This window comes from Cupressus sempervirens, chromosome 1 (assembly GCF_028749045.1).
Source record: "Cupressus sempervirens isolate cs-2001-9-10 chromosome 1, ASM2874904v1, whole genome shotgun sequence".
Lineage (NCBI taxonomy): Eukaryota > Viridiplantae > Streptophyta > Pinopsida > Cupressales > Cupressaceae > Cupressus > Cupressus sempervirens.
Window position 1 is genome coordinate 63,530,824 of NC_143118.1, and position 9,804 is coordinate 63,540,627.

The window sequence follows — 9,804 nt, forward strand, 5'->3', positions numbered from 1 at the left end:
TTTATTGACCTATCTTTATGAACTCCCTCTTTGTAACTATGACCTCTCTAGTATCCCACCCCTCCCTTCTCTCTTCTCTCTTGATGGCCATGTGTATTACAAATATTTTTTCATTGTTCCCTCGAGTGTTGATTTTCTTGATTCCTAGATCCTCAAACCAAATTTTATTTATTTAACAAAAAAAACAATTCATTAAAAAAAGGACACCTCTTAAATCACAGCAACCTATTCCATACTCTTCATTATAAATCAACATTTTAACTCAATAAAATTCCAATATCTATTCCATTTACTTAAATTCCAATATTATTTATCAATTCCAACTCTAATTAACTAATCTAAACTAGCCAAAGCTAACTATAAAAGGAATCATATCTTTTCCCATGACTTCCAAACACTTGTTCTTTGTCGAGTGTGTACTAGTTGGACAGTGGATATAGGGCAACCTATATGTACCTATATCAAGTGTTAAATAGTCTAAATAACTTATATTTCCATTAAAAACAGATGCATATAAGTTGGGGACGGGTAATCTCCATCCAAAATGCACTGAAGACAAAACAAAATCAAACTTTTTTTTCCCATGATTCACAAAAATGTAGTGATTTTTTTCTAATTTTGTTGTTGTTTTCAACTATAAATTATGCAGATTATAAAGATCAAATGTTGAAATTTATATTTTCGATCTTTTAAAATTGGTCAACGGTACAGTTTGAATGGAAGATAGCCGTGTCCTATAAATTGCACCCTAGACAGTACCGTACCGGTTGTTACTCACAATTACAAGAGATGATCATTCAAGAGTCAAACCGAACCCGGTGTACATCGGTGCGGCCATTTAACTCATGCCTACCCTATCAAATACGACAGCCACATATATTAGAGTAAGTTGAAACATTTAAGGAACTTGGAACAAAAACTGATAGAACTGGTCGTCCATTAAAACACTTCACAGCAATCTGTGGTCTTTAAGGCCAAGTACGCTGAGATCAACCAATAAAAGGTTAGTAATAAAACCAAATAATGTCGGTGATCGAATTTTTATAGATGGGGACCAGATGCTTTGATGGGACAAACCCAAGTATTCAATATTTTAGGGTAGAGTCCAGACACCGACACCATATTGATCTACTGGTTAAAAGGGTGGCCTATCTTGATTCCCCACATCATTTGAGAGATAATGGGGATTCATACACAATTTGTGTCATTTGCAGTGGCCCTCATAATTCTCATCTTTGCTCTGAAACCGACTGGGACAGCAGCCAAGTTGAAATTAAGAAAGGAGAAAGAAAGCAATTTGCAGTTTTATTTTCATGACAGAGTTTCGGGAAGAGATGCAACGGCGGTGGAGGTGGCGTCTGCTCCGTCCACTAAAACTTCCCGGACTTCATTTGGAGCGGTAATGGTGATGGACGACCCATTGACAGAAGGGCCCCAGCCCACCTCCAAAATGGTGGGAAGAGCTCAGGGTTTGTATGTTTTTGTCAGCCAAGATGAGCTTCACCTGTTAATGGCGGTCACCTATGTTTTTCAGGCAGGGGAGTTCAACGGCAGTACGCTTTCTGTGGTGGGTCACAACGCCGTTTTGAACGAGGTGAGAGAGATTGCGATCGTGGGAGGAAGTGGAAAATTCAGGCTGGCTCGAGGGTATTGTCTTGCCCACACTCACTCCTTCGACCTCCACTCTGGCAATGCAGTGGTCCATTACAATGCCACTGGACTTCATTACTAGATAAGTAGATTAGAGACCGCATTGTTATGATTTTGTGCACGTTTGATTCAAAGCAAAATATAATGGCTAATAGAAGTGACCGCAAGATAGTCAGTATCAATTTTTATGCTCGAATTGCATTGAATTCATAATGGGTAGGAAACTAATAAATAAATGTAAATAATAAAGTACCATGTTTGAAGTCAAATGTTCAAAATAAAAAATTCCATCAACATTTCAGATCATTTTCCCTCATCTATCAATCATCATCATAATGTTTACGGGATGTGGCTATCCTCCCACAAAAATTTACACTTGATCAATTTTCAAAAGATCGAAAACATCATGAGTTATTTTTTAAAAATTCATTGTTTGATCTTCACGATCTACATAGTTTGTAGTCGAAAACAACAAAAAAATTGGAGAAAATCCACTATGTTTTCATGAATCTGGAAAAAAAGAAGAAGAAAGTTCGACTTTCTTTTGTCTTTGGTACTTTTTAAAGGAGATTAGCTTGTACCATGTTGATGTTTATCTTTTAACACTTAATTATCATAATGACGGTTCAAAGAGTGATTGTCATAATGTTGATGCAAACACTTATCTTATATAGTTGAATCTCAAATTGTTGTGTTAAGTTTGGGCTCAATTGTACAAGATAAGTTTTTTCATCAATGTTTCAGATCATTCTTTGTGATCTATCATCATTGATGATAATTTTTCTCTCCTAACTCTCAATCATCATGATGATGGGTCAAAGAGTAACCCATCCAGTTGATGCAAAAACCTATCCTATATAGTTGACTCTGAAATCATCAAATAAATTGTTCTATTTATTTTGGATTCAATTGTGCAGGATAAGTTTTTCTCATCAATGTTTCAAATCGTTCTCTACGATCTCTAATAATTTCGATAATATATTTTCTTTTCTTGCTATCTATCATGATGATGATGGATCAAAGAGTGACCCATAATGTTGATGACGAAACTTATAAAGTTGAATTTAAAATTGTCACACAATTGTTATGTACTGTGAAAGTTTGATGTCTTTAAATAATAGAGTAAATACTTTTTTTAGCTCTCTATCGTCCCAATGATAGATCATAGAATGGAGTTTAAATTATCAATGTAAAAGCTTATCTTACTTAGTGAATCCATAATTTTCATGCAGTAATTGCTACTTACTTTGGAAATCTATTGTTGTTAAATAATAGGGTAGTTAATTTTAAATAAAGAAAAGCCCTTTAAATTTCATTATGATTTAGATATAAGTCTTATAAATATATTAAGGATGTAGACTAATATTTTATAAGTATAGGTTTTAGAAATTTACTAGAAATATTGTGCACATACAAACTTCTTATCTACTAAGGGCTATGTGTGCAATCTTTTGTACAAGTTTATATTGTTGTTAGTTGAAGGTAAAAATGTAAAGATAATTTTAGCCATTCATGAATTTCTATTACATTAAATGAGTTGCATTAATGAACACTTGGTAATGGTGCAAATAAAGAAATTCATATTTTGAAAGAATTAAACAACATAAAATAAGAACTAATAAAGTCTCAGTATGCCAAGATGGATTATTTCTTCCTAGGTTAAGATTTCACTTACCACCATTTTAGATCCTAATGTTGTCATGTCCCTTTTTCAAATAATTAAAAATAATAATCTTTGCTAAGGTAGGCAGGCTCAAAAAGGTGAAGTTTCGGCAAAAGGGGTTAATCTTTGGAAACCAATGGACTAATAAATGAAAATTATTATTAAACTATGTTTTATTAACCCCTCTTAGAGGTGAGTTAGGGTTATGCCCTCTTTTAAGAGATTTGGAAGCATTTTGGGCTCATTTCAGAACTTGATTTTCGCTCATTGCTTTGTTGTTCTTTAGAGGCTGCCAAACCTGTGGAGAAGGAGACTCAAGGACGAGAGTTTGCAGGTTTCTAGGAAGGCTAAGGACGGGAGTTTAAAGCTATTCCATGTGCAAGCTCATGCAGAGTTTTCCCTTATGTTGAACAGTGCAAATTTGTGGATTTTCGGGTATGTTTTTGTAAGAGTTTGGTGTTTTCGATTGAGTATTTCATATCAGTTTGGGTTACTGCTGTATTTCAGACATTTAGATGTTAAAATAGAGCTGAATATATGTATTTGGTCATGATTATACTTCTGTGATAGATTAATAGTGTTTTTGTGGTGTTTTCAAGCTATTTTGTGTTAATTTCGAGAGCTCGATGAGCATAGTTTTTGTCCTCCGTTTGGGAGCTGTTGTGTAAATGTTATACAAATCTAGAAATGTTATTCTTTAGGCCGTTATGTTGGTGAAATTTTTGTAAAAATGTCTACTTTTAGATTTATTAATAATATGTGAAGTTATGAAGTTTTTGAAACTATTTCGGGCATACCCGATTTGGATTTTAATTGAGAAATTGGTGGATCTTTGAAATATTGGTTGTTTGATTTTAAAAATTTGATTAGAGACTTTAAATATTAAATAAAATCAAAAAGGGGACATTTTAGTGGTATCAGAGCTATGATCTTGCCAGCCTAAGGGTTTGTAGAAGTTTGCATGCAACTAAGTGAAAGAGAAAAGAGATATTTGCAGTGAGAAAAGAATAGAGAAATTTTGATCAAACCTTCAGTTAAAAGTAAAAGTACAAAATCCAAGGAAGGAAAAAGTATGGCTGACCTATATGAGATGGCAAAGAAATTCTTCCAAGACATCCAAAATACTCAGAAGCAAACAGTGGATAGTTTGGCAGAAACTAGAGAGGCTTTGTGAATATTGACAGAAAAACTGCAAGGAGTTGCATCTATTAATGAGAAAGGGAGCACCTCAGAGAAGCCAAGAAATCTGAAACCCACACCCTCTAAATCAACAAAAACTATTTTCCTGCCTGCAGATGAGCCACTAGTACCAAATCCAACCCTTAATCCCGTGGAAGAGGTTACAGGTAACTCGATTGCATTAAGAGCTACTTACAATGGCTTAGATGATGACTTTTGCAGTTCGGTTCCTTTTAGAGAATATGTGGATATGATGAACACTTTGCTGCCCAAGAAAGAGTACAAGAGGGAGCATGACATAAGTGGAAGAGAGCTAAAAAATAAAATAAACAAATTTACAGCAACTACTTTTGATGGAACAAATAAAATTTCAGCTAGAGCATGGCTACAAAAATTACAGACCTTCTTCACACTTAACCCCATGAAGGAGAGTGATGCTGTTCAATTTGCAAGTCTACACTTGGAAGATGCAGCCTATGATTGGTGTTATCATGGAATGATTAATTTCAGCTAGAGCATGGCTACAAAAATTACAGACCTTCTTCACGCTTAACCCCATGAAGGAGAGTGATGTTGTTCAATTTGCAAGTCTACACTTGGAAGATGCAGCCTATGATTGGTGGTATCATGGAATGACTAGTCAAGGTCATGATCAGGTAACTACATTTGATGATTTCAGTCAAAGAGTGATAGATAGATTTGACCTCAAGGATGATGAAGAGTATTTTAAAGAATTGTCAAAGTTGAAGCAAACCAAATTAGTTAATGAGTATATAGAAGAGTTTTAAAAAGTGGCTATTATGGTACCTAATATGAGTGAAAAGAGGATTGTTTATCTTTTTCTTGATGGTTTGGAAGATTTTGTTAAGGGTTTGGTTAAGGCTTTCTCACCCTCAACCTTACAGGAAGCTATCAAAAGAAGCTTGCAACTTGAAACTTGCGTGCCTATGAAACCAGTCACTAATCAAAAACCCCCAAATCTTTGGCAACATAAGGGAAATTTTTAGAAAAAGACTTTTCCAACACTACCACCAAAAAATGTGATAAATGTGGCAAAAAAGAAGGTAGATGAAGAGACTAGGAGTGAATTACGAAGGAAAATTTTTTGTTTCACTTGTAGAGAACCATGGGTTCTAGGACACAGATGTTTGAGGAAAGGTCAAGTGCACTATATTGAAGTTGCTTCAGAATCTGATTCAGATGAGCATGAGGAATTTCATGACACTAAGGAGGAGGAAGAAGAAGAGAAAGAAAAAGAAATCAGCAAGGATGACACTTTAGCAGCATTATCAGGAGTCCCAAGATACCATCCCTTTCGAATTCGAGGGGTACTAGCAGGGCAAAGGTTGACAGTTCTTCTTGATAGTGGGGCAACTTACAATTTTATTGATGAGGGATTTGTCATGAAAAGAGGGCTTAAAGTAGAAGATTTTGAAGGATTCAATGTTACTGTAGCTGATGGATTCACTATGCCTTGCACACGGGTGATGAAACAACTCAAGATGACCTTAGGAGATTATGAGTTATGTGATGACTTCTATGTGGTTGGCATTGGGGAGACATATCTTGTATTGGGTGTTCAATGATTGCACTCTATTGGAGGCTATTACATTAACCATCAAACTATGGATTTTAAATTTCATTCCAATGGGAAAGAAGTCATATTGAGAGGCTTATCGAATGGAGCACCTAAGGCAGTCTCTGCAAAGAGGATGGAGAGGACTTTTCGAAGAGGACAAGTAACATGGGCAATAGGAGTCATAATCCATCCAACAAGCTCTCCAAAGAATCAAGGTAATTTTTATTTTGAAATTCAAAATATTCTTGATAAGCATAGTATAGTTTTCAATGACTTGCTTCCAGGATTACCACTAGATAGAGGTTTTGAGCATGTTATAGAGTTAGATTAGGGTGCCAAACTAGTTATAACAACCCCATACCGCCATCCAAGAGTTTATAAGGAAGAAATTGAAAAAACTATTAAGGAGCTCCTAGACATGGGATTGATAAGGCCTAGCTCTAGTCCATTTGTATAATCTGTGGTACTTGTCAAGAAAAAGGATGGTACAATGAGAATGTGTATAGACTATAGGGCTCTAAACAAGAAGACCATAAAAAATAGGTATCCCATACCACACATAGATGAACTCATTGATGAGTTACATGGTGCTGTATACTTCTCAAAAATTGACTTAAGATCAGGGTACCATCAAATCTAAATGAGGAGTAAAGATGTGGAAAAGACTACTTTTAGATGTCACTATGGGCACTTTGAATTTCTTGTTATGCCATTTGGCCTCACTAATGCACCTGCAACATTCCAATCTTGTATGAATAAGGTATTCAGCTAGCATCTTCAAAAATTTGTTTTGGTATTTTTTGATGATATCTTGATTTATAGTAAAACATGGGAAGAGCATTTAAAGCACATAGACACTGTTTTGGGAATCTTGGAGCAGCAATCCTTCTATGCTACGCTATCTAAATGTGAGTTTGGTTTGACAGAGATCTTATATTTGGGACATATTATAAGTTCTAAAGGAGTACAGGTTGATCAACAAAAAATCCAAGCAATTTTGGATTGGTCTCCACCCACTAATCTTACATAGTTGAGAGGTTTCTTTGGGTTGTGTAGCTACTATAGGAGATTTGCCCAGGGGTTTTCTCAGCTTGCTGCCCCCTTGACTGATTTGATAAAGAAATGAGCTTTTGTTTGGACAGAAGAGGCACAAAAAACATTTGATAAGCTTAAGGAGGTAATGAGTTCATGCCCTGTGCTTGCAATTCCATATTTCTCTTTACCTTTTGTTGTTGAATGTGATGCTTCTGGAGAAGGTATAGGGGCTGTCCTAACTCAAAGGGGACATCCAATAGCATTTGAGAGTAGAAAACTAAATCAATCAAAGAAAGGTTACTCCATCTATAATAAGGAAATGTTGGCAATCATGCATGCACTTCATAAGTTTAGACAATATTTGGTATGTGGGAGATTCATTGTAAAGACAGACCATAATAGCCTTAGTTTCTTCTTGAACCAAAGGGATTTGAATCATCGTCAACAAAAATAGGTAAGAAAATTGCAAGCTTATGATTTTGATATTGAATACATGAAAGGAAAGAATAATGTGGTTGCAGATCCTCTCTCAAGAGAGCCCACTCTGTGTTCCTTAACATCTATCTCTACTAATTGGAAAGTCTCCATAATTTTAGAGTATGCTAAAGATTCCTTTGCCACCAAGATTTTGCATAAGTTAGTGGATGATAACAGGTACAAGGTTGATGATGAATTGATTTATTACAAGAAAAGGATCTTCTTAGTGCCAGGATCAAAAACTAAGGAGAGGATATTGAGGGTCTTTCATGACACACCTTTGGCTGGTCATCAAGGATACTTCAAGACATATAAGCAAATTCGAGAGCGATTTTCATGGAAGGGTATGAAGGAGGATGTCCTTAAACACATTATGGAATGTATGGTATGCCAACAAAGCAAGAGTGAGCAAAATTTTCCTGTAGGGCTGTTGTAGCCACTTCCTATTCTTGAACAAAAATGGGAAAGTATTTCCATGGACTTCATCACTGGGTTGCCCAAGGTTCAAGGTAAGGATTGCATATATGTGGTGGTAGATAGACTAAGTATGCACATTTCTTTCCTATCACATCTGATTTCAAGGCATCACAAGTGGCCGAATTGTTCTTCAAGAAAACTTTTAGATTACATGGCTTGCCTAGAAACATTGTTAGTGACCAGGACAGTAGATTCCTCAGCTCTTTTTAGAAAGAGCTCTTTCATTTGGTAGGAACTGAACTCACTCTCAGTACTAGCTATCACCCTCAAACAGATGGACAAACATAGATAGTTAATAAATGGATAGAGGGATATTTGAGGAACTATGTTTCAAATCAACAACATGCTTGGGTGAAATGGTTTCACCTAGAGGAGTATTTTTACAATACATCTCATCACATGTCTATTGGTATGCCTCCTTTTTGTGCTCTTTATGGTTATGATGCCCTTTCCTTTGTTGATCTAGTACTTTCAGATAGCAGAGTACCTGCAGCAAGTGATTTCGTCAAGCAAAGCCAAGACATAATAAGGTCCCTCAAGGATAATCTACAACATGCACAGAACCAACAGAAGTTGTATGTTGATAGGAAAAGGATTGAAAGATCTTTTGAAGTGGGAGATTTGGTATTTGTCAGGTTGCAGCTATATAAGCAAAGCACTTTGAAAAGGAGTGGGGCAGAGAAACTCAAGCCAAGGTTCTATGGGCCTTATAAGATCATCAAGAAGGTAGGAGAGGTAGCTTATGAATTGGAGCTCCCACCAAACAACAAAATACATAATGTTTTCCATGTATCTTGCCTGAAGAAAGTTCTAGACCAGCAAACCATAGTATCTACAGAATTACCACCTCTTGATGATGAAGGAAAATTAGTTTTGATACCAGAAGAGATTTTGGATACAAGAGAGAAAAGATTGAGAAATAGGAGCATCATAGAGCATTTGGTCAAATGGAAAGGATTACCACTGGATGATGCAACTTGGGAAGTAGCACATATTCTTAAGCATTCCAACCTTCATTGCTTGAGAAAAAACAATATTTGAGAGGGAAGGACTTGTCATGTCCCCTTTTCAAATAATTAAAAATAATAATCTTTGCTAAGGTAGGTAGGCTCAAAAAGGTGAAGTTTCGACAAAAGGGGTTAATCTTTGGAAACCAATGGACTAATAAATGAAAATTATTATTAAAATATGTTTTATTAACCCCTCTTGGACATGAGTTAGGGTTATGCCCTCTTTTAAAGAATTTGGAGGCATTTTGGGCTCATTCCAGAACTTGATTTTTGCTCATTGCTTTGTTGTTCTTCAGAGGCTGCAAAACCTATGGAGAAGGAGACCCAAGGACAAGAGTTTGCAAGTTTCTAAGAAGGCTAAGGATGGGAGTTTAAAGCCATTCCATGTGCAAGCTCATGCAGAGTTTTCCCTTGTGCTGAACAGTGCAAATTTGTGGATTTTCGGGTGTGTTTTTGTAGGAGTTTGGTGTTTCCGGTTGAGTATTTCATATCAGTTTGGGTTGCTGCTGTATTTTAGACATTTAGATGTTAAAATAGAGCTGAATATATGTATTTGGTTGTGATTATACTTCTGTGATAGATTAATAGTGTTTTTGTGATGTTTTCGGGCTATTTTGTGTTAATTTCGAGAGCCCGATGAGCATGGTTTTTGTCCTTCGTTTGGGAGTTGTTGTGTAAATGTTATACAAATATAGAAATTTCATTCTTTAGGCCATTATGTTGGTGAAATTTCT

At 35.8% G+C, this 9,804-nt stretch overlaps 1 pseudogene across 1 annotated transcript; it reads left to right on the forward strand.

Annotated features, from left to right (window-relative positions):
- Positions 1-1,143: 1,143 nt before the first annotated feature.
- LOC149576159 (dirigent protein 23 pseudogene) lies at positions 1,144-1,838 on the forward strand (annotated as a pseudogene). Its single transcript, XR_016356810.1, has one exon. The product of XR_016356810.1 is annotated as a dirigent protein 23 pseudogene (transcript).
- Positions 1,839-9,804: the final 7,966 nt, after the last annotated feature.